We start from the raw sequence: 25,125 nt of genomic DNA, 5'->3' as shown, positions 1-25,125 counted from the left end.
AGATTTACAGGAGTCATTTGGGTGAGGCACTTTATAAAGAATACATAGAGGGGCTAGGTGAGGTGTTAGCTGAATATTCAGAAGTTAATGCTCTGAAAGGAGATAAACTGGGGCTAACGGATGTGTTAAGAGCATCAGGTGCAGTTAGAGGAAGGGACGGAGCCCATTTATTTCTCATCGTAAAGGATACCTCTCAAGGTTGTGGAGCAGGTGGAGCAAGAGGTTAATAAGTCAGAGGAGGAAGGTATAATTAGGCCTAGCTCGTCACCATTTAATTTTTAGTTGTTGGCGGTACCTAAGAAGGATGGCTCAATCCGTGCATGTGTAGATTTTAGGAAATTAAACGAGAAGACCATTCCAGATAGGTTTTTGCAAGTGCCATTGAGGAGAGTAGAAAGATGACAGCTTTTTCGATACCAAAGGGACATTATGAATTTACATGAATGTCTTTTGGTTTGTCAGGTAGTCCTATAACATTTACAAGGCTAGTGAATACAGTCTTGCATGGGATGTTGGGGAAAAATGTGTTTGTGTATATGGATGACATTTTGATTGCAATGGATTCCACAGAGGAACACTTAGAAGTGCTCAGGGAAATCCTTAGGAGGCTTAGAATGGAGGGTCTCAAGGTTAAACAAGCCAAGTGTGATTTCTTTAAGAGACAGATTATATCTTTAAGACGTCATTTCGAAAGAAGGTGTTTGAGTGAATGACGAAAAGGTCGAAGCAATCGCAAATTTTCCTAGACCCAGGTAAAAAAAAAAACACATCCACTCATTTACGGGGCTGGCAGGATTTTTCTGTAGGTTTGTGAAAGGTTTTTCTACACTGTTGGCACCTTTGATGTGCGTACTAAGGGATGACATACAGTTTTCATGGGGCGAGGCTCAGTAGGCAACCTTTTAGAGTCATAGAGGCTTTGATGAGTCCTCCAATTTTAAAATTCCCAGACTTTTTGGCACCATTCACATTAGCAACTGGTGCCAGCCATGAGGGGGTAGGTGCTTGTTTGATGCAGAAATCTGAAGGTAAATTGCATCCAATAGCTTTTATACCAGAAAGTTCAAGATACAAGAGAGAAATGAACGGTTAAAGGCAACGGTGAACAAAGAGACGTTTGCTGTGGTGTCTAGTTAGTGCATTTTAAGCTGTTACTACTGGAGAAAAAGGTGGAAGTTCTTACGGATCATAAGCCGTTATTGGATCTTTTTAATAGGCCTGATCTTTCTCCCAAGAGGGCTAGATTGGTTTTTGACAATTAGGGATTTTGATGCTGAGCTTAAGTGCACCAAAGGAAAACATAATGTGGTGACGAATGCTCTTAGTAAACATTTTATGGACACAGTGAGCATGTGTGTACTGTAACTGGCGAGTGTGTGGATTGGGATATTAGTCTGGTAGAGAAGAAACAGGATGAAGATGGGATGCTAGCAGATGCAAAGGCATTTCCTAGAGGTGAATATGTGAGAAAAGGTTATAGATTAGCTTATTCAGGTCTGGAGTTACAGGGTAATTTGTTGGCGAGGAGAATTAAATATAAGTTGAGGAGTAATGAGGATAAGGGTGGTACAGCACAGGTTGTGGTGCCAAAAGAATTAATTCCAGTGGTTTTGGATATAATGCACTGTAAATTTGGTAGTCCACATTTGGGGATTGAGAAGACATATCAGAGTACATGATCAGTTTTTCTCAGCAGAGAATTTTGTGAAGGGGTGTTCTGTGTGTAATTTGTGTAAACCGGCGAGGGTTACGTCATGTAAACTGGGGTCTTTTCAGAGGGTTCGTATAGATATTCTTACAAACTTTTATGAATTTTTCCCTTAAAAAATAAGATGGCAGATGAGGTTGTGGCGACATTTTTCAATGGGTATACTTGCCGATAAGGGGTGTCGGAGATACCCCACACTGATAATGGGAGAGAATTTGTGAATAGAACACTACAGTGTCTTCGGAAGGTATGGGGATACAGAAAGTAAATATTCTTCCATATAGGCCAGAAGTTAATGAGGTGTGAGCGAGCCAATAGGAAAGAGCTTGAAGCTCTTCAAGTTGCAGTGGGTGGTAATGATAAGAATTGGGATAGATGTATATATATGGTGAGACATAGCATAAACACAGTAGTTAGTGACACCACTGGTGTCTTGCCTGTACAGGCATTATTTGGTTATCCAGTTCGGGGTGCATTTAATTCATTGTCCATACCTTCAAGCTGCGATGACAGTTAAATCGTTGATTGCTACTGCTAAAGAGAGACATGCACATCTTAGTAGTAATTTGGAGTTGAAGACTATAGAATTGGTCACAAAACGCAATGCGAAATCGGATGGCGTAACAGTTGCAGTTGGGGACCATCCATAACAGTTGCAATTGGGGATAAGGTATTTTTGAAGATTAATGTCCGAAATGACTTGAATTATGAGTTGGGTCCAAAATTCGAAGGGACATTTTCGGTTATAGTAGAGAAAAGGGGAAAAAGGTTTTTAGTTTTGGATGAAGACACAGAGGTGACAAGGTTAACACACATTTCAAAGATTAAAAGAACAGTTTAATGTTTGTTTCGGGTTTATTTTAGGGGGATAACGAGTTCTGAAATGTGGGGTGTGTTGATGATGGAGTTTTTTATTTTTCCTCTGCTTTTTTCTTTTTGGGATTAAGCATTTATTTATGTTTTTTTTCTCTCTTTCTATGTTTAGATGAGGAGAGTTTGCTTGCTCTTCTTGGTGGTGGTTGTGGATGCAAGAGGAAAGGTGTATTTGGGACCAGGTGTGGTTATTGAAGACGACCGCGAAGTGTGGTTGGCATCTGACAAAGTTTTGATGAGTGTGGAATTCGAGGATCTGGGGTCAGCCAGGTCGGAGTTGGGAAGTTCTCGGGATAGTGTTGAAACACTAATGAGGACATTAGGGGAAGCGAAGAGTTGGAAAGTTTTCGGGACAGTGTTGAAACACTAATGAGGACACCAGAGGAAGCGAATATTAGATGTAATTTGTCCAACCCTTTGGGACTTTTGTTACCAGAAATTAAGGGTACAGAGGACAGAATTCAGGGTAAAATTACGAAGACATTGATGTGAGTTCCAGATATGAAGCCAAATAGTACACAGTTGGCAGGTACTCATCCTAGGAGGCGTAAATGGGCAGCAGTCGCTTTGGTAAGAACAGCAGTGGCCATAGCAGAAACTGGTAGGGGTGGCAATTATGAGTTTAACGAAGGTGGGGATATTGGCTGAGTTTTGATGAAATTGCGTGCTAGTAATTACGGGGGACATTTCAGGATTTGAGGAAGACTTACAATGTTTTGCAACTTAACTGTTCAGGGGACAAGAGGCGACCTACATGTGACACTTGCTTTCTTTACAGAGCATACTACACTTTTGAATACCGAGATAGAAACCGATGCTTTGTTGGATGAGATTCAATCTCAGGTGCAGGCGGTAATAGCGGCTTCACGGGGATGTGTTTCTAGTGACATTTTACCTTTGGGGTGTTAGAGTCCACTTTGAAGGATGCAGCTTACTATTGGGGTCTAATATAATTTTCACAGGTAGTGACTTGTATAGGTATTATGGGATAATTAAGGTATGTTTGTATGATAGAGGGTTAATTATAGAGATTCCAACTAGTGACAAGGAGTCATTTCGCAGTTATATAATAAGACCTTTTCCTAGCACATATAATGGCTCTGAAGTAATGTTGGAGGGAATAGAGACTATGTACATTCTGGGTGATAGGTCTCAATCTTTGACTATAGATTACAAGTCAGGATGTGTCTTAGTCCACAATAAGTATATTTGTGATAGCCAAATGTTCGTGCTAAGGTTCACACTGTAACTTTTGACCAGTCCTCACCAGTTACATGGTGGTTCCCATGACAACATCAAAGGCAGTGTACTACAGGAGCTGCAAGATTGTTACGCTCTGTGCCAACTTGTCTACATCACTGATAGTCAAGAGGTCGCAGTTATTGACCGAATATGCAGAATAATCTCCACCCTGTTCATGGTCCTAAGCAGAAAAATTTATAATTTGTCGGCAAATATTTTCCTTCAACACATGCATCAACGTCTAGGAGTGGTGGAGTTACCGAACGTGGTGGAGATATCTACTTTGCCAGCATTGACAGAAGAAGGAATTGATTATATTGACTCTTTTTGCAGGCATGAATTACTATTACTGAGTGTTCTGGCCTTGTTGTTAGTAATTACATTAATCCCATGTTGCCATTTTCTTAAAATGTGAACAGCTGTGCTGCTTTAGGGAGAAGCAGTCACCACTAGTGCAAATGTTGGCGACACATGCTGTAGCAGAGTAAAACTTGGGATAAGCCTTCTTTGTGTTGAGGTCGACACATTGGTGGTGACCGAGCTACGTTTTATTAAACATTGGTACACCACTGTTTTGAAGAGGTCAAACAAAGTAAGAAGCGAATGCTTGGGTGTTTTTCGGATTCAGCACGTCCGAACACAACTGGGCACTTTCGCTGCAAATTCAGCATTTATTGTCAATCTTCTCAAAGGCCCTTAGTTACAACACACGTGTGAACAGAAGTAAAGTCAGTATAGAAACTCCCAGAAGCCTTATCCAGTTACAGATCCGGATTTGTAGGGAGTGTCACTGCAGTGATGTAAGTTTGTTTGTTCAAATGGGAGTGGCCGTTAAGGCAAGTGTGAGATCTTTTGTGAAATATGGGGCACTGTGATTGTTGGAGCTGGTTATATGTGATTTTTCTTATTATTTATGCATTTTCTTTATTTGGGTTTTAATTATGTTATGGGAAATATCCCACATTGTCTCATGTTTAAACTAATATAAGATGTTCCTTAACTGACAGATGTTACTGGGATAAACCAGGTGTGCAAATAGCATGGACAATGGTCAGGGGTGGCTATTTTAGACATGTCTTTATTCTGTCTGACTAATAGACTTTTGTGTTAGTATGGAACACTTAGTATCAATGTGGGGGAAGGATTTTGGTTTCTCTTTGGATATCACTTATGTTTTAGTGACATTGTAGGTGGGAAGTTGTTAAACTTCCCACCTACAATGTGGGATATTTCCCATAACATAATTAAAACCTGGGAGCATAACTCAGCCATACAAAATAAACTAGAAAGGTTATGGAGAGCATCATCCCTCTTCATCATCATTTTCATTAACATGCAATATACATAACAAACACTGGAAAGAGAAATGGGCATAAGGGAGAAGGCAGCAAGCCTTGGCTGCATCATCAGTTGAAGGAAGACTATCTGCCAACAAAGAACTGGAAGCATGATGCACTTACTTCTGCCAACTCAAAAGAGCTAAGATTTTCCTACAAAACGGCTTGCATATATCCATATCTGAGTCAAATCCTGAGTTGAACAAGACCCAAAGGAAGTGGGAACAACCAAGCCTGTGAAGGTTAATCCTAGGTCTAATAAAATTTTCTAAGCCACTGGTTGGAAAGAGAAAGCTGTCCAAAACTTAAATGACCAATATAACCCTGCTGGAGCCGTCATCTACCACATGAAGAATACTCTTGTGAATTGAGTCCAGAGACTTACCCAACTGAGATGATGGTAGACATGGAAGGAGCAGCAGACAAGAAAGCCAGTAAATACTACCCTCGGGTGACAGGGAGATCATTAGAAAAGATACACACCCATGAGGAGAAAACTTACAAAAGAAAACGAAAGTGAGGAATCATACAAGAAAAAAACTCATCAGAAGGTTTTCAATACTGTGGAAATACAAAAAGGAGATAAGTCCAAAGATTCACTGACTGTGAAGGCAGGAGCAAGACACTGAAAGTACAAAAAGAAAGAGTAGCAGACATGGAGACAAGCAAATCCCTCCCTGGGGTGATGGGATGATCATGTGAAGAGTGACGCTCATGAAGGTGAAACCTCATTACGCAATTAAATTGTAGGGAGGCATCACAGAAAGAGACTTTAGACCTGACCATCGTGGCTGTGGAATAATATGAAGCAGAGCCAAGAGATTCATTAACTGTGGAAGCAGGAGCACAACACAAGGAATACAAAAACCACTGATCACACAAGTTCCTTCAACTGGGGAAACAATGTTGGTACCTGCATGACGGGCAATGCAAATGCAAGCCTTTTCCATGGTATGAATAAACGAAGTTCAGGACCTACCACTCCTGCACGCACAAGTAATCAAAGGCCTGAATAGCACAAAGTTACTTGCCTGAAGGCAAATATAAGTAATGGGAGTTACACAGAGCCACAAAATTCATGTAATCAACACTACGCCATCACATAAAACAGCTGAGACCCAAAAGATAACCAAAGGTAAACCATAAGTGTAGATAATGGAAAGGCAAATATAACTGAGCAGACAAATTATTTCATTAAACTGACCTATTAAGTCTCAAACAAGGCCAGAAAGTTATGCTACACAGTTCACTACACCCACTAACAAAATGAAACCCAAGCATGAATGACAAATGAACAAAATACTTGAATACAAACTGAAAACTGAAACAGCAAATGCTTACAGTAGTGCTGTGGTGGAGGGTAACCACCACCAATAAAGGTAAAACAATAAAGTAAAAACCCCAATAAACACTGGATATCAGCTGTTACATGAAGAAAAGGGAATGGACATTGAAATCTGAAAGAAAATGATAGCACAACACAGTGACTGGGAAAGGAAATAGCATTAATCATGGGAGGTACAGCAAGACATCCAGTTCGTGGAGCCAGCTTGAGCATGCACTATGAAGCTTTCTTTTTTAATTTTTTTGAGTGAGATGGCTGGGTCTATTTCACACGAAGTAAGGATTATTTATGCTTAATGGATTTTAAAGAGCAAATTACTGTTTTAATACAAGAGCTATGATGAAAAATATTTGGCATATCAAAAACCTTGCTTTTCAAAGTCTAAACATAATTTAGATAGCCCATGTCAGTTACATTCTCAAGAGGCAATGATGGCATTTAAGATGGTGAACTAGTCATGGCTATCCCTGTAACAAATACCAGCATAATCTTGAAAAATTAATGCTTTTCCATCAACATAACTTTAGCTTGCCTTCAATGTGAGATGATCTTTCATTTTCCTAAGCTATAGTGGTTCAGATAAAACTATCCTGGGACTCAAAAGACAAAATGTGTATGAAATGTCTTCTTGGATGGGGCTTTAAAGGCATCCACTGGTATTTCATTGTCCCACTCTATTGATCTATCCACAAGCAAGGAATTAAAAAAAACTTGAAGGTCCTAGGAATTGTTGTTAGGTTATCTTATAAAACAATACTGAGGTGCTGATTTAACTACAGCAGAAGTTGGAGTATGTTCAGAAACCACTATGGTTCTGGCCCTTCGGGTGCTGAGTCTTCCTCAAAGTTCATATCCTACATAAACTGGCTTTCTGTGATCATGCTCAAGAAATACAAAGTCTGATGCAACAATATCAGGGCAAAGTCCACTATCATATTACGGTACTACTATGAATGGCAGCATGGGAAAAACCAAAAGTGTAACATCCTTTTGGAAGAAAACTTACACTGCTTCTCAATGTCATCATCCAACAGGAGGGAGACAACTTCCTTTGGCTTCAACGTGTCAGGCTTGAAGTTACCACCACTTATAACCATTCGCTGAATCTGTACATAGAAAGAGAAAAATTTTCAACTAGATAAAAAAAAAGACTAGATTTATAAGTAAAAACTTCACAGAATCCCTTGCTGTTATACAACATACATTAAATACTTTATAATTCATACTTAAGAAAGTAACTTCTTAAAGTTTTTCTAGCCTAAACCATCCAAAAATGCTACAATTATGCAATCCACTCACCTGCTCACACTGTTCTTCTTTTATAATCCAGCTTACGACTACAAAAACCACAATACCATCTTACAATCCAAAATTGACAACCTATACATCAGAGAGCTCTCTCTACCACACCACAGTGTTTTCATCCCTCCCGCCTGCATTGTTTACATTTTACTCCCTCCCACCATTTTAAAAATAATATTTTGCTATAAAAACATACAATTAAAAATGTGCTTTTTATATATTTCATAATGCCCCTACCATTTCACTAATGCAGAAAAGAAAAATAATAATGATTAAACTTATAAAACTGACATATAACCAACTTCAACTACAATTTACTTCTAAAAAAAACACAATCACTTTACCTCACTCTTCTCTCTGGCCCTCTGTAGGATCCTTTCTTCAATAGTAGCTTTACAGACCAAACGATATACTGTAACCTGCTTAGTTTGGCCTAATCGATGAGCTCGGTCCATAGCCTGCTGGTCAACAGTGGGGTTCCAGTCAGAGTCATAGAAAATAACCTGAAAAACAGAAATTGACCAATTATTAATAAATATATATTGCTAAGCATAAAAACATCAAAATGCTGTCATGACAGAATTTAAATCAAAGTAAATAAAACACCAAATTTCAGTGAAAACAATCATGGCTGATAACATCATGATATATAGGGTTCATAACTGACTTACCAAACAGAATACTGTATTATATACCCTTAACTGCAAAATAGTATCAAAACAAAAACTTTTAGGGAAATATGACTAAATGGTTTAATAGTTCAATAAACACAAATATAACACTCAACTTGTTAACTGTATAAGGCCTAAAAAGTGAACTGTCACTACTGCTTGAAAAGTTTATAACTGCTGTTTAGGGGGAAAGAATGAAGCACTTTTCCAGATTGAAAAAAGGGAGAATTCTGGCCAATATTGGTTTTGCTTCTGCAGTTTTTGTATAGTACGCCATTTTTTTCTACATGAAGATAACTTTATTGCACACACACACACATTTCTCTCTATACAACATACACAGTGTACAGTAGGAAAATACAACACAATCTCTCTCCATCTTTCTCCATTTTTAGAATACATGCTTGCCTCTTTCTCTATCTTCTACATGAGTGGTGACCAACATGCATAAATACTTGAATTATGCAATATTTTTTTTTTTTTGCTCTTTACTGTGTAATAGTAGGCATAAATAGCAACAAAGTGTATTTCTGGAAAAGATATTCTTAGTTCTACAAGTTGCTCAACAATACATTTCATGTTCATCTACAGGTATTTTCTTTGGCTAACTTCTACTTGACATTTGGAACTTTCTTTTTGCTACTTTGCTTTTTAACTTGCTACAGAAAAATAATACCAATAAGCTTCAAAATGGAACCAAAACCAGTGTCCTAGCATGCCAAGAAAAACAACTTTAGAGAGTACTTGAATCTGAAAGGGTTAATAACAAGATTAGTACTTGAAATAATACAACAATATACGATGAAGTAAAAGCACGGAAAGGATGAAAGCACTGAAGAATACAACCTATATGTCAAGAGCTGTGAATCATAACAAATAAATGAGTAAAAAATAAGTAAAACTTTAGGCTGATTACAAAATTTGAAGTAATTCCAGTAAGCTGCTAAGTAATTAATAAAAATTATCTAGTATATCTGCAAGTTTGATGTTTGTTAAAATGTTTGAATTTTGTTAGTGCTTCCATTCTGGTTTCCTATATTTCTTATTACTACTCCATAATCTTAAAATTTTAATTTACTTTTCACATACACATTAATAGCACTAAAATAATATACAAAAAATAAAATGTTTACAATTAAAAACTCACAGTATCAGCAGCAGTGAGGTTGATACCAACTCCTCCAGCGCGGGTGGATAACAAGAACACAAATATATCTGCTCTGAAAGACAAAATAATCTTATTGTATTACCAAATGAATTCCTACATCTTAAAAAATTCCATGAAAATGTTCATAGGAAAATTGACCTTTATCAGTGCCTCATTAAAAAGCAAAAGCAAACTACTCAGTTACCAAACCACTCATCTTCTAATAACATGACAAATATAACTCCTATAATACACTATTCTCTGTCTCGTGCTATATTATTCTACACTTAAGTTCCCAATTTCCTTACTTAGTTTGGAAATCGGCCACCATATCCCTTCGGTCCGAAATCTTTGATGACCCATCAAGCCTCATGTATTTGTGCTTTCGATGCCACATGTATTCCTGCAATAAAAAAATTGTAAATACACTTGAAAAAACAGGAATTTGTTTAAAATTTAGTTTTTAAATACTCATCTCTCTATTATGATAACAGCATTCCTGTGTCAGGCAGGAGGACGTTAGGGTGAAAAGTAAAAAATTAATAGGATAGTTTACTTTGAACCGTCTGTTCACTGATCCCTTTCGGGTGGTTTGAGCGTCTATAGTTTTCCACTCAGTTTTTTCTTCTGTCCACATGAGTGGGGAGGTGGGGGTATCATACATAATAGAGAGGTAAGTATTTAGAAAATAAATTTTATTATAAAAATTTCTATTTTTGAAATGAATCTTACCTCTCTATTATGATAGCTGATTCCCGCATTGAGTAAAGGTGGTGGGAGAGGTGCAAGGACAAACTGAATAACCCCCAAGAAAACCATAAATTCCACCAGGAATAAAACACTACTTACCTAATGATTAGCATCCACTGCTGGTACTGTCACCAAGTGAGAACAATTCATTAGGCAGCAAGACCTTTGAACAATGCTGGAGCTCTCTTGCTAGGAATACCACTCATACTCTAATGCAAGTGGGACACAAGGCCCTGTGCCTAGACCAGCAGAGCAATGACAGTAAAAGAATGAAGGCTCTCACCTAATACAACACAGGTACCTTCACACTCCACAAAATTTGACAATTTCCTAATTAAATAGGAAAGGTTAGAGTACAGCTACCCTAATTGTTCAGGATAAGAGTTTCCCTACTGTAATGAGGGGCAAAAAAGCTCTGAACAATTCATATTGGATTCCATATCTTGTAGATAGTACAAGACAAATATGAAGTTATGCCCCCGCTGCACTGCACTGACAACTTTCTCCAGAGAAAGAAAGTGGTTGCTACTGTTCACACATCGTGGATTCTTACTTTAAGCTGATGGTAAAAAAGTCAAGTCTACATTGTGTGCGCTTCTCTGACCAGAGCCTGGAATAGACAAGACATACCATTCTTGACAAGGGTAAGTCAGGTTTCCCAGGGCTGCAAAAACAGTTGTTGACATTTCACCTGATTTCCCTAGTCCTTGGCAAATATCTAAAGAGAGCTCTGAATGGACACAGGGAAGTTCTTCCCCAACTGGTATAAAAAAAAAAACAGAGATCTTGGAAGAGTAAGGCAGAGTACGAGACTTAAAATAAATTCTTGGCACTAAAAAAGGGGTAGAAAAGAAAGGACTGCTCTTTGAATAGTAAAGCCAAGGCTAACAAAAAAGAAGTCTTCAGTGTCAAATCCTTATGGGAGATTGTGCTGAAGGGCTCAAATGGGGACATGCATAAATACTTAAGCACCACATCCAAATTCCAGCCCAGGGGTTAATTTGGAGACTAAGGAATATCAACTTGGAAGGAGCAGATGGCCTCCTTAATATCCATGTTAGACAAAACACCTAGGCCAGTATGCCTCAATAGCACAGCTAACATGGATCGATATCCTTTAATGGCTGGGACTGAAAAATGTCTCTTGTAGTGCAAGTATAAAGTAAGAATTTACTGATGTTATTCACAGAGGTACAGGTGCAGGAAAGCCTTCTAGCAGAGCACCAAGCCCTACATACAGCCAACTGTCTTTGATACCGTGCATTAGTCCTTCTGCATTCCTTTGACAAACCTCTTGCTGGTAAGAGACAGCAGAGTTTCTCCAAACGGTCAGTTGAAGCATGGGGAGGTTTTGTTGAAACCTCATACCTCCTGGCTGTTTGAGAAGACCTTTCCTTGGTGGAAGAAGCCTTAGGCTATCTACTAACAGAGGCAGGGGGTCTGGCAATCATTCTCTGGGTGGCCACCAAGCAGTCATTAAAGCCGTGAGTGAATTCACAGTCATACAGAATTTTACTAGTACTCCTTGTATCATAAAAAGGGGAGAAAAGCATAGAGGTCTAGACAAGACCAGTCTAAAAGCATTGTGTTGACTGCCCATGCCTGAGGATCCTGAACTGGAGAGCAGTACACTGGAAGGTTATTGTTTGACCTGGTGGCAAACAAGTCCATTAGAGGTGCCCCATAGCTTCCACAGGTCCTTGCAGACTTATGGATGCAAGGTCCATTCGGAAGATAGATTCTGGTCCTTCTTGCTCAGTTGGTCTGTGTTAGGAACAATCGTTTGTCGATTGTTCCCTTAGTGGGTTGTTGCCTCCCTTTGTTTTTTTTTTTTTTTTTTTCTTGCTGGCGAGCTGTCGCCTGGTGAATGGCGCCAGACTTCGCCAGTCAGGTTCGTAGCAGCAACGAAGTCAGGTTGAGGGCAGCAGCAAGCCAGCTGGAGTAGCAGCAGCAGGTATCCGTACCTGCGAAGTCAGGTCTTGGCAACAGAGCAGCGGAGAGTTTTGAGGACGAGATGGTTGCCGTGTCGGCTCTGTCTTCGCCGTGATGGAGGAGGACGCCAGTACGCTTTCTTGGAGGACGAGATGGTTGCCGATCGGCTCTGTCGCGTCGTCGGGTACTGGAGGAGGACGCCAGCACTGTGCTTGAGGACGAGATGGTTGTCGTGTCGGCTCTGTCTTAGTTGTCCTGCAGTGTTCCCGTCAAGCAGCTTGGGGCTGCTTCCACGGCTCTATTGAGTCCGTCTGCTAATACCGTTTCCTTGTGCTGCTTCATTTTGTATTTATTATTTGTTATTTATGCTGCTCTTTTCGGTATACCGCCTTGGTATTATAGTATTTATACTGCCTGAGTGTTGTTAATGTTACTTGATTATTAATTATGTTGTAAGCTGCCCTACTATATTATTTATGCTACCTGTTTATTTTTAATGGCAGTTGAACTGCCCATGCCTATGTTTTTTGGTAAATTTTTTCATGTTCATTTATGTACTGACTCCTATCTTATTTTTCTTTGGTTTTGATTGTTGCTGCTACTGTTATGTAATTAATTCATTTGTAGTAATGTTCATTTTGTTTTTAAATTGAACCTTGACTCAACTGTACATTATTATGTATATAACTATATTGTAAATAAATTAATTTTAAGGTAACTTTTTGGTTTTGTTCTGCTCCTCCCTCCTTTGTTTGTCACCTCTCGTCAGTCATTTCAGCCCAACTGCTTGTTTCAGTAAAGAACCTGTAGATCTCGAGAGGCGAGATCGTAATATTGGCGACCTTGCCAGGATTGGTTCTGTTTTGGCTGACGGGGGTGTGGCAGCTTTGGGGGAGAGTATTTTGTCTGTAAAAAAATTTTTGAAAATTTTTTTCTGTTAGGTGGGAGGTGTTAGGAACAATCGCTTGTCGATTGTTCCCTTAGTGGGTTGTTGCCTCCTTTGTTTTTTTGTTTTTTTTTCTTGCTGGCGAGCTGTCGCCTGGTGAATGGCGTCAGACTTCGCCAGTCAGGTTCGTAGCAGCAACGAGTCAGGTTGAGGGCAGCAGCAAGCCAGCTGGAGTAGCAGCAGCAGGTATCCGTACCTGCGAGTCAGGTCTTGGCAACAGAGCAGCGGAGAGTTTTTGAGGACGAGATGGTTGCCGTGTCGGCTCTGTCTTCGCCGTAGATGGAGGAGGACGCCAGCACGCTTTCTTGGAGGATCGAGATGGTTGCCGATCGGCTCTGTCGCGGTCGCCGGTACTGGAGGAGGACGCCAGCACTGTGCTTGAGGACGAGATGGTTGTCGTGGTCGGCTCTGTCTTAGTTGTCCTGCAGTGTTCCCGTCAAGCAGCTTGGGGCTGCTTCCACGGCTCTATTGAGTCCGTCTGCTAATACCGTTTCCTTGTGCTGCTTCATTTTGTATTTATTATTTGTTATTTATGCTGCTCTTTTCGGTATACCGCCTTGGTATTATAGTATTTATACTGCCTGAGTGTTGTTAATGTTACTTGATTATTAATTATGTTGTAAGCTGCCCTACTATATTATTTATGCTACCTGTTTATTTTTAATGGCAGTTGAACTGCCCATGCCTATGTTTTTTGGTAAATTTTTTCATGTTCATTTATGTACTGACTCCTATCTTATTTTTCTTTGGTTTTGATTGTTGCTGCTACTGTTATGTAATTAATTCATTTGTAGTAATGTTCATTTTGTTTTTAAATTGAACCTTGACTCAACTGTACATTATTATGTATATAACTATATTGTAAATAAATTAATTTTAAGGTAACTTTTTGGTTTTGTTCTGCTCCTCCCTCCTTTGTTTGTCACCTCTCGTCAGTCATTTCAGCCCAGCTGCTTGTTTCAGGAAAGAACCTGTAGATCTCGAGAGGCGAGATCATAATATTGGCGACCTTGCCAGGATTGGTTCTGTTTTGGCTGACGGGGGTGTGGCAGCTTTTGGGGGAGAGTATTTTGTCTGTAAAAAAATAAAATTTTTTTTGAAAATTTTTTTTTTTCTGTTAGGTGGGGAGGTGTTAGGAACAATCGTTTGTCGATTGTTCCCTTAGTGGGTTGTTGCCTCCCTTTGTTTTTTTTTTTTTTTTTTCTTGCTGGCGAGCTGTCGTCTGGTGAATGGCGTCAGACTTCGCCAGTCAGGTTCGTAGCAGCAACGAGTCAGGTTGAGGGCAGCAGCAAGCCAGCTGGAGTAGCAGCAGCAGGTATCCGTACCTGCGAGTCAGGTCTTGGCAACAGAGCAGCGGAGAGTTTTTGAGGACGAGATGGTTGCCGTGTCGGCTCTGTCTTCGCCGTAGATGGAGGAGGACGTCAGTACGTTTCTTGGAGGACGAGATGGTTGCCGTATCGGCTCTGTCGCGGTCGTCGGTACTGGAGGAGGACGTCAGCACTGTGCTTGAGGACGAGATGGTTGTCGTGTCGGCTCTGTCTTAGTTGTCCTGCAGTGTTCCCGTCAAGCAGCTTGGGGCTGCTTCCACGGCTCTATTGAGTCCGTCTGCTAATACCGTTTCCTTGTGCTGCTTCATTTTGTATTTATTATTTGTTATTTATGCTGCTCTTTTCGGTATACCGCCTTGGTATTATAGTATTTATACTGCCTGAGTGTTGTTAATGTTACTTGATTATTAATTATGTTATAAGCTGCCCTACTATATTATTTATGCTACCTGTTTATTTTTAATGGCAGTTGAACTGCCCATGCCTATGTTTTTTGGTAAATTTTTCATGTTCATTTATGTACTGACTCTATCTTATTTTTCTTTGGTTTTGATTGTTGCTGCTACTGTTATGTAATTAATTCATTTGTAGTAATGTTCATTTTGTTTTTAAATTGAACCTTGACTCAACTGTACATTATTATGTATATAACTATATTGTAAATAAATTAATTTTAAGGTAACTTTTTGGTTTTGTTCTGCTCCTCTCTCCTTTGTTTGTCACCTCTCGTCAGTCATTTCAGCCCAACTGCTTGTTTCAGTAAAGAACTTGTAGATCTCGAGAGGCGAGATCGTAATAGTCTGCCACAATGTTCACTTTCCTGGCACTAACTCCGGTAACAGAAGGATCTTCCTTTCCTCTGACCAAGTATGAATGCGACTTGAAAGGTAGAACAAAGCCTCTGACTTCACATCTCGTTGATTGCTCAGCTATGCCAGCACTGTTAACTTGTCTGAAAAGAGTGCTACCTTTTGCCCAGTACTAGATCCTCTAATGCTAGCAGGGCCTTCCACACTGCCAGCATCTCTAACTAAATGATATGGAGTTCTTGTTCCTCTGTGACCCAAACCCCAGCTAAATGCCTGTCAGCTGCAACTGCTCCTCAACTTTCTGATGATGCATCAGAATTTTAACATGAAGGTTTGGGCTCTTCAACTGGAGAGACACTCCTAGCAAAAGTCAAGGTTGATGGTTCTACCAACTCAGAGGGTCCTCTAACTCCCTTGAGAGCTGAATTTGAAAGGATTCCGGCTGAACTTCTCGATTCCAGTGCCTCTTGAGAAAGAAAAGAATAGGTTTGCCCTGAGAATCCACACTCCTGAAGTCAGGAGCTCTTCCAGGTGAGCAACCCAACCTCCGGAGGATGCGTCCGAGAACAGAAGATCCAGAGGGGGCGAATGAAGAGGAACTCCCACCATCAGGGTCTGGTCGTCCAACCACCACAGGAGGTTGCTTCTCACCTCTGCCAACAGAGGAACCTGGAGCTGAGGGGAGTCTCCTGCTGGGGACCAAAACTCCTTTAGTCTCCACTGCAGGGACCAAATATGAAGAAGCCCATGGGGGACCAGCTTCTCCAGAGAAGTCAAGAGGCCCAGAACTACTTGCCACTGGTAAGCTGGTTGCTTCTTCTTCGAGAGAAAGGAGCGAGTTACTGCCCTAAACCTCTCTATCCTCTGGTCTGATGGAAAAAATCTCGACGAGGCTGTGTCAATCACTATTCCCAGGTACAGATTCCTCTGGCTGGGAAGAAGATTGGACTTTTCCAGATTTATCACGATACCCAGGTTGTGACAAAACTGGAGAGGATGACCCTGTCCTGAATCAGCCTTTCCTGGGAACTTGCTAAGACCAACCATTCATCAAGATATCTAAACAGGCGAATCCTCTGAGCATGAGCCCATGTTGACACTTGGGTAAAGACTCTTGTGAACACTTGTGGAGCTGTTTTCAGTCTAAAGCAAAGGACCTTGAACTGGAACACTTGCTCCCCAAGACTGAAGCAGAGGAACTTCCTGGACGAAGGGTGGATAGTAATCTGAAAGTAGGCGCCCTTCAAGTCTACAGTCAACATGAAGTCGTTGTCCCTTATGGCTGCTAAGGCTGTCCAGGGAGTCTCCATTCTGAACTTCGTCTTTCTGACAAAAAAGTTCAGAGTTGAGAGATCTATCACTGACCTCCAATCACCAGAGGCTTTTGGTACCAGGAAAACTCGACTGTAGAACCCCGTAGAAGGATGAACTACCTTTTCCACTGCCCCTTTGTCCATCACGTTCCTCACTTCCTCTTGGAGAGCTAAGTGCTTCGGAGAGCCTTGGGTGTAATTCAGGTGTAGGAGAGGTTGATCTGAGAGAGGAGGAGAGAAGTCGAAAAGAACTAGATTCCCTATCCGAAGGACATCTACTACCCACAGTTCCGCTCCGTGCATCTGCCACATAGCCCAGTGGCCTGCCAGGCATCCCCCCCTCCCCACCGGTGGCAATAGGTGGGGAGTGGCACCCAATCTATCGATGTCATCCCATCTTTGCCCCTAGCTTTCAAAGAATATGGTGTTCACTGGAAGAAGTAAGAGGAAGTAAAGGGAAATACAGAAAGATCCCACTTATTAAAAAAAAATTAATAATTAGATAAATAATAAAAATGCAATAAAATGCAAGAAAAATGGTATTAGGGTAGTAATGCATTACATCTTTGCTTCAACTTCTGAAGTTCCAATTGCATGACATCCTCAGGGAGGCTGTTCCACAGTCCAACAGTGTGAGAAAGAAAGGACCTCTGGAACTGAGAAGTTCGACAGTGAGGCACATTTACTGCATATTGGTGCAGCTGTTCAGTGAATCTGGTTGCTCTCCCCAGGAAAAAGGGGTCAGGGATCAATTGTGAATGTGAAAGATCTTTGGTGAAATACAACTTATGAATAAATGACAAACATGAGACCATCCATCACTGGTCCAAGTCATAACTGCTAATACAGTGCTCCCCCATTTTTACATGGGAATAGGTTCCAGAACCTTCCACAGAAACGCAAAAATTCCCTTTAAAAATGCTTATAGCTGGCTTTTAAGTGCCAAAACCTTGTACCCCTTAAACTAAAATGCTTATAACTGCCCATTTTAACATTTCGCTGCTTAATTTCATAGTTCAAACAAAAATATATCTTAAATTATCATACTAAAACAATTTAATATTCCAAACAAAAATACACCCCATTATCATCATCCCAAAATACCAAAAGTAACCTTACATTACAATACTCTCCTACTACTGTTACTCTTAAATGCTTATAACTGCCTATTTTAACAGTTCATTGCCAAACTTGACAGTTCAAACAAAAATATAACTCAGACTATCATCCCAGACCATCCCAATATAATTTCAAAGTCATGTTGCAAAATTAAGTTCAAGCCTACAACTGTTACTCTCATGTTGCAAAATTAAGTTCAAGCCTACAACTGTTACTCTTAAGTATCCCCTATCATTCAGACATGCATGTTTTCTTTGGCCTACGTAACTTTGCGTATCGTTCTGCTCATACTATATGTAATGCATTGGGCGTATACTGAACATATATTTTCCTGCGTTATAAGATGAATTTGAAATGGTTTTTACTGTACAGGTACATATTTTAGGATAGTACTACTGTATACAGCAATCTACAATACATGGGTAGTTTAGATCGACAGGACGCGTACATACCTCCAAACAGAATGCTAGGTTTGTTAAATACATCATGTTTGTATTTTTGTGATTATGTATAAATACATTTATGATAAAAAAATTATTTACTATATTAAGTTCTTACACATTTTACATTTAAAAGTATATATTGAGAGAGAGAGAGAGAGAGAGAGAGAGAGAGAGAGAGAGAGAGAGAGAGAGAGAGAGAGAGAGAGAGAGAGAGAGAGAGAGAGAGAGAGAGAGAGAGAGAGAGAGAGAGAGAGAGAGAGAGAGAGAGAGAGAGAGAGAGAGAGAGAGAGAGAGAGAGAGAGAGAGAGAGAGAGAGAGAGAGATTTTTCAGTACCATTCGTAGCTATTTTATTTAACCATCAAATGGGCAATATATAATAATAATAATAATAATAATAATAATAATAATAATAATAATAATAATAATAATAATAATAATAATAAAGTTTTGTTAAACAGAATGGTAGTTTCAGCAGCATTTATTTTATATAGTAAACGTTCAATTCATCTTATCAGTTGCTTTTCTTGTGCTGGAATGGTTGCGAGCAATTGACCAATATTCATTTCCAGTGGTATATTGGTATAAATATTGGTCAATTGCTCGCAACCATTCCAGCACAAGAAAAGCAATTGATAAGACGGCTTGAACATTTATTATATAAAAAAATGCTGTTGAAACTCCCATTTTGTTTACCAAAACCTGTATTAAAGGTCTTTTTCTTAATTTCAATAATAATAATAATAATAATAATAATAATAATAATAATAATAATAATAATAATATAATAATAATAATAATAATAATAATAATAATAATAATAATAATATAATAATAATAATAATAATATAATAATAATAATAATATAATAATAATAATAATAATAATAATAATAATAATATTTTGTTGAATATGATGGCAGCCTTGGTTGCATTAATCTTGTAGATTATTCGTTCAACTCTTCTAATTATACTTTTTTCTTCTTCAGTAACAGAACTGAGTAAAATGCCAAAGTTCATTGTATGGGTTTTTATTTATAAAAATATCAAAAGTCGCAGGTAATGGAAATTCCGAGGAGGGGGTCCAAAAACGAGTCCATTACCTGCGACTTTTGATATTTTTATAAATAAAAACCCATACAATGAACTCTGGCATTTTACTGCATAATTAGAAGAGTTGAACGAATAATCTACAAGATTAATGCAACCAAAGCTGCTATCATATTCAACAAAACATTTTTGAAAGAGGGCCTATACCCGAAGAATAATAATAATAATAATAATAATAATAATAATAATAATAATAATAATAATAATAATAATAATAATATATGAGTACTGTGATTTAAAAATAAATGCATTTCTGCAATAAATTATGTGAAATTTTAAACAAACAATTATATACTCCCAATCTTTTCCAAGGCTCTGAAATGAGGGGGGAGGTTGGACCTGTCATATATGTCAGATATCTGACTGCGACCCTTCACGGTCAGATATTTGACATATATGACATATCCAACCTCCCCACTCATTTCAGAGCTTTGGAAAAGATTGGGAACATTTATTTGTTTGTTCAAAATTTCACACAATTTGCTATAGAAATGCATACATTTTTGAATTACAGTATATTATCATAATTATTATTATCATTATTATTTTTGTATAAGTTCCACAATAATGTACCAATAGAACGTGAGACTTTATAAAAATGTATAAAAAGCTTTTGAACCCTATCCTGTGTTCATCTTCAGTCCAACTGAAGAAGCACCCAGGATAGGGTTCGAAAGCTTTTTATACATTTTTATAAAATCTCATGTTCTATTGATGTATTATTGTGGACCTTATACAAAATTTCTCCTGTTCTCGGCATTGAGAGTTCTACACAATATTACCATTATTACTTAATCTTATTAATGTTTGAAAATTAGTACTTATTATTAGGTAAATCATTTATTTATCATACAAACATGGTTAGTCCTCACCATCTCCCATAAATTTATTGAAAAATTCTTGTGCTCTCTCTCTCTCTCTCTCTCTCTCTCTCTCTCTCTCTCTCTCTCTCAGTATACATACATTTTAATGAAAAAATACAGTGATTAGCGAATACACAGTGTTGCCCTATGAAAAAAAAGTGAATTAGTGATAATTTTAGAGATAAGGCCCAAAGAAAAATCTGCAAATTAGTGGACAAGTGCATGATGTGTTCCACAAAAATCCACAACAAAATGAAAAGCAGAAATGTGAAACACGTAAAAACAGGCATGAAACCTACCACCACGAACAACTCTATCTAAAAAAGATAAATCTTCGGCCGAAGCAGACATCCACACCGGAGAACAGTATTCTAGTAAAGGAAGCACACATGACCTAAAGCAGGTTCCAATGATTTTATCACTGTTATAAATATATGAGGCCTTACATTATTATTATTATTAAAGTAGTTTAACCAGACCACTGAGCTGACTTTCAGCTCTCATAGGGCTGGCCCGAAGGATTTGATTAAAATACTAGGTCTAGGCCTGAAGTCAAGCGCTAGGACCCAATAGATCATAATATAGGCACATGCTCTCATACAATAAATACATTTACTCAGACTTCCTTACATACATACTAAAACGGTATATTAAAATTCAGAATATAAATTAAACAAAATTTTAAAAATTCTTCTTTTTTGTAAAATTCAAATGTTAAAAGGATTTTCATATTTTTATTATTTACTTATTTTTATATTTTGTTAATTAAATTACAGTTTTTCAAGAACATCAAAATTGGAATGATTGAAAATGTGGAAGATTCTGACAAAATTTCTTTCACTGACCTATTTCCAAAAGTAGACATTCGTTGTCGGTCATACTTTGGACATTCACATAACACATGTCTGACCGTTATTATTACTCTGCATTCTGAGCACTCGGGGCCGGGCCATGTGGGCTGCTCATTAAGTGCCCATGTGTCAGACGAGTATGGCCTATTCTGAGGCATGTTAAAATTACTTGTGCGTGTCTCTCTCTTTGATATGATGAACTCCATTTTTTAACATTAGGTTTTAATTCTTTCAGTTTATTACTTTCAGGTTCTTACAAACTATACCTAACTTTCATGCAGCATTAGATGTTTCTCAAAAGTAAGATGTCAGTCAAAAGTTACACCTAGAATAGTTAAAGCTTCAGACTCATTCAATAAAGTTCCATCCACCTGAAGGAGAGGATGGGGTGGAAAATCTGTACAAGATCTGCCAATCAATAGTGGTTTTTGTTTTACTGGAGTTCAGCCTCATATCCCACTGACTACAGCATTCATTGATCAGGTCCATGTCCCGACTGAGACTGAGGGCAGCTTCATTTCTCGAAAGTGGAGGCTTTACTACACCCACAAGCGTTGCATCACTGGCATACTGAACAATCTTGTTTTCTAGGCCAACAACCATATTGGTTGTATGCAACAAAAATAACAGTGAACCAAGAACACTTTATGTCTATGCCACAAAAGGGGAACAAAAAGGCATGCAACCAAGTTCATTTACTAATCTAACAAAAATTCATGGAAGTGTTCTTATTCTAACCCAAGTGCATTTCACAACTTTTAATTATTATATAAAAGTAATTCAGACAAGCTACCAAGTCCTATCTCTTGACTTTATGACTTTATAATGGTCGTCTTATGTTTTTCAGTTAGGTTAATATCATCATTAATACTGAATTGCATTCTTAACTCTCTTAGTGCTGAAACACCATAGCTTTTCATTTGCAGAAAAACCATGCCTTCCCTATATGCTTAGCAAATCTACTTCATTATATATTTAGCGAATGAACTACTTAATTCAGCATATGCTATAGTATACCTACCTCAAGTAAATCAATCATTTTTGTCATCTGGGAGTAAATCAACACTCTGTGACCTCCAGCTTTAAGCTTCTTCAAAAGGCTGTCAAGGACATACAGCTTTCCAGCATCCATAATGAGGGAATGCTTATCTGTTGAAAAAAAGCTGTGTAAGTGGTACTGCAGTACCTGCATCATTATAAGAAAACTTGTAATAGAAAAAAAATAGTTTAATATTGGCACCACAACAAATTACTCATATCACCCTAATGAGAGTAAATTGATCTAAACCTATATAATACTTTCGCTTTACCATATTCATCAACATTTGACAATACTTTGAATTATTCTTTTTTAGTGAAAAACAAGAAACTCGCACTTGAATATGCTAGTCTTTTGCAACTACAGAGTGCTATTTCTATGAAAATGTTCATGAATACCAACAAAATAGGAATATAAATCATAACATACTTTTTAAGTTATAAAATCCTCTAACATTACAATAAATTATTTTTTCAGCTTCACAAGCTTTTTGAGTAATTTATTCAAGAGCAGAAACTTTCAAAACTTGATGCAATGAATGAAAAGGAACATAACACAAAAAAGACCTGACTGTACTAAGAACAGTAATATTATATTAAATACACTTTAGAAAAATGGTTAGATCACTTAGAAAAAGATGTTGGGCATGGCTGCTGAGGTACTGGATTCCCTGGAAAGCCACTTTCAAGTTAAGGTTGCTGTGATACTCCAGTTTGTACCATAACCAAATATTCATTCTTTCCTAAGATAGCTGACCAACATATGTGACCTCTCTAGATCTGTGTGACTTCAGTTACAACTGAAACACAAGCCCAGCCTCACATTTTATTATGACACATCATTCTCAAACCCATTTTTTCAATTACTTTATAAAACTTTATACAGATTTTATTAGCATTGGAATTCAAAATCACCAAAACTTATTATGCACAGGTAGTTATAAGGGCAATGATGCATATGTATTAAAGGTAATAAATTCTCAAACACTATACGTATATAACACATTTAATTTCCCTCTTATTTCTGAGGAACCAGTCATTAATACCTCCTTTTGGTAGCCAAATCTGAGTTTTCTTACCAGGTATTAGGATTCTACTCCATCCTAATTTAGGATATGCTGCTCTAAGGCCACCAACTTCAATTCCAGTGAATTTTTGCCTTCTCTCCATCCAGTCTCTTTCAAGCTAAAAAAGAAAACCAATCCAATAATTCAAATGTAAAAGTCATAATCAAACATACTCTTTCAACTTTTAATCTGGCACCTATCTCTGCTGATTAGAAATCAGAAAATGGTATCCATATGCTGAACACCTAAAAATAAGGATAATAATACTGAATACAAATGCACTGTACTTACCTCTCCTGACCCATAGAGGATTGGACTCAAACCTTCAGCAGTGTCAGAATGGTGACTTCTAACCTGCAACCATGCTGCACTTCGGTCATGGCAAAAGAGTTCCTTTTCTACACACTGTGCCTGTAAAACACAAAAATTTCTTCTTTATAAGTAACATATAAACAATCCCCTGAATGTGAATGGACTAAGCTGACATTTCTGTTTTCATAAATATTTATACAGGTAGTCCCCCCCTGGGGTTACGGCGTTCCAACTTTACAGTGCTTGGCTCTTGGTGCCATCAACCTGATTTTATGGCGCCATAGGCAATTTTACAACGCTGTACCCAGTTTTACGCACTCACAGCAATTTTTATTCCCATTATTATTATGATTTTCTGGTTTACAGCATTTTTTTGGTTATAGCGTGCTGCCAGGAATGGAACCCCCGCTGTGAACCAAGGACTGCCTATACAAACAGAAATACAGGCTATAAAAACATCATACTTTTGAAATAAATTTCTAGTTTTCCTAAGTATACAAACCAGATCTCTGCGTAATAGGAGTATCCTTTACCAAGAATTGGTGCAGTTGTTGAACTTGGTAAAAAAAAAAGTTGTTAATTGGTGGTTAAGAGGGAAAGTTGGGGAGAAATGCCCTTGCTCACCTACTGACACAAGCCACTTTTCCTTCAGCTGCAGAAACCAATGGCGGCAGTTGATGTGGGTTCAACTACATAAAAGGCTCTGGTTTGCACAGTATACCTAGGAAAAATACAAATTACTTTAAAAAAATTTGTTAGGTATGCTTATGGGAATATAAACCAATGCCTTTAACTGTAGGAGACTTACCCATGAGGTGGGAGGTGGTCCCTGTACACTGAGTTGAATATCACCGGAAATGTTGTGAATACAATCAAGGATGTCATGACTCCTGTAACGTCCTACTGGTCTGGTGAAATGATTGACGATAGTAGGGTCTTGGGCCAAAGTACAGGTAGTCCCCGGTTATCGGTAGCCTCGGTTACCGGCGATCCGGTTTTATGGCACTTGTCTAGCGATGACGATAACCAGATTTTCATCGCTGATAACCGGTTACTGGCGCTGATCGCCTCTTATTGGCGGCGCTGATCACCGGTTATCGGCGCCGCTAACCAGGGATCAGTGCTATTATCACCAATTTTCGGTTAGCGGCGATTTTCAGCTGTTGTCATGCCGTCAGGAACGGAACCCCGCCGATAACCGGGGACTGCCTGTACTCAGCATTACAAGAGGTTACTTATGTAAGGAAGAAATGTCACAAAACCATGAAATTTCCCATAAAGAAATTCAAAGCAGAAGGCAGCTCCTCTTGGTCAAACCCAAAACTGGTCCAGCAAGCATCTCTACCTATGACCCCCTACCCTTGTTAAAAGGAAGAACGGAGAGACACAGACACTATGCTAAAATTGGGTGTCCAAAGTGCAGGTACCTGTATCTAGTCTGATCCAGTTTATACTTCAGCCTTCAGGCAAGCTATTCACCTGTCCAGGCAGAGCTGGGTGACTACGCCCTCCATACAACCACCACTGCAGGTCCCAAGAAAATATCTAGGGACCTGTAGGTGACATCCCTCTGGTAGAACGAGAGAAGGAATGCCCTCATTGCCCAGAAATACTGTAAAGTT

At 38.6% G+C, this 25,125-nt stretch overlaps 1 pseudogene; it reads right to left on the bottom strand.

The window, feature by feature from the left end:
• LOC136830918 (chromatin-remodeling ATPase INO80-like) overlaps positions 1 to 25,125 on the bottom strand; it is a 220,952-nt pseudogene that overhangs the window by 16,390 nt on the left and 179,437 nt on the right.

The sequence above is a fragment of the Macrobrachium rosenbergii genome, chromosome 47 (assembly GCF_040412425.1).
Source record: "Macrobrachium rosenbergii isolate ZJJX-2024 chromosome 47, ASM4041242v1, whole genome shotgun sequence".
NCBI classification, from domain to species: Eukaryota; Metazoa; Arthropoda; class Malacostraca; order Decapoda; family Palaemonidae; genus Macrobrachium; species Macrobrachium rosenbergii.
The sequence above is the reverse complement of the archived record's forward strand: the minus strand, read 5'-3'. Positions and strand labels throughout refer to the sequence as shown.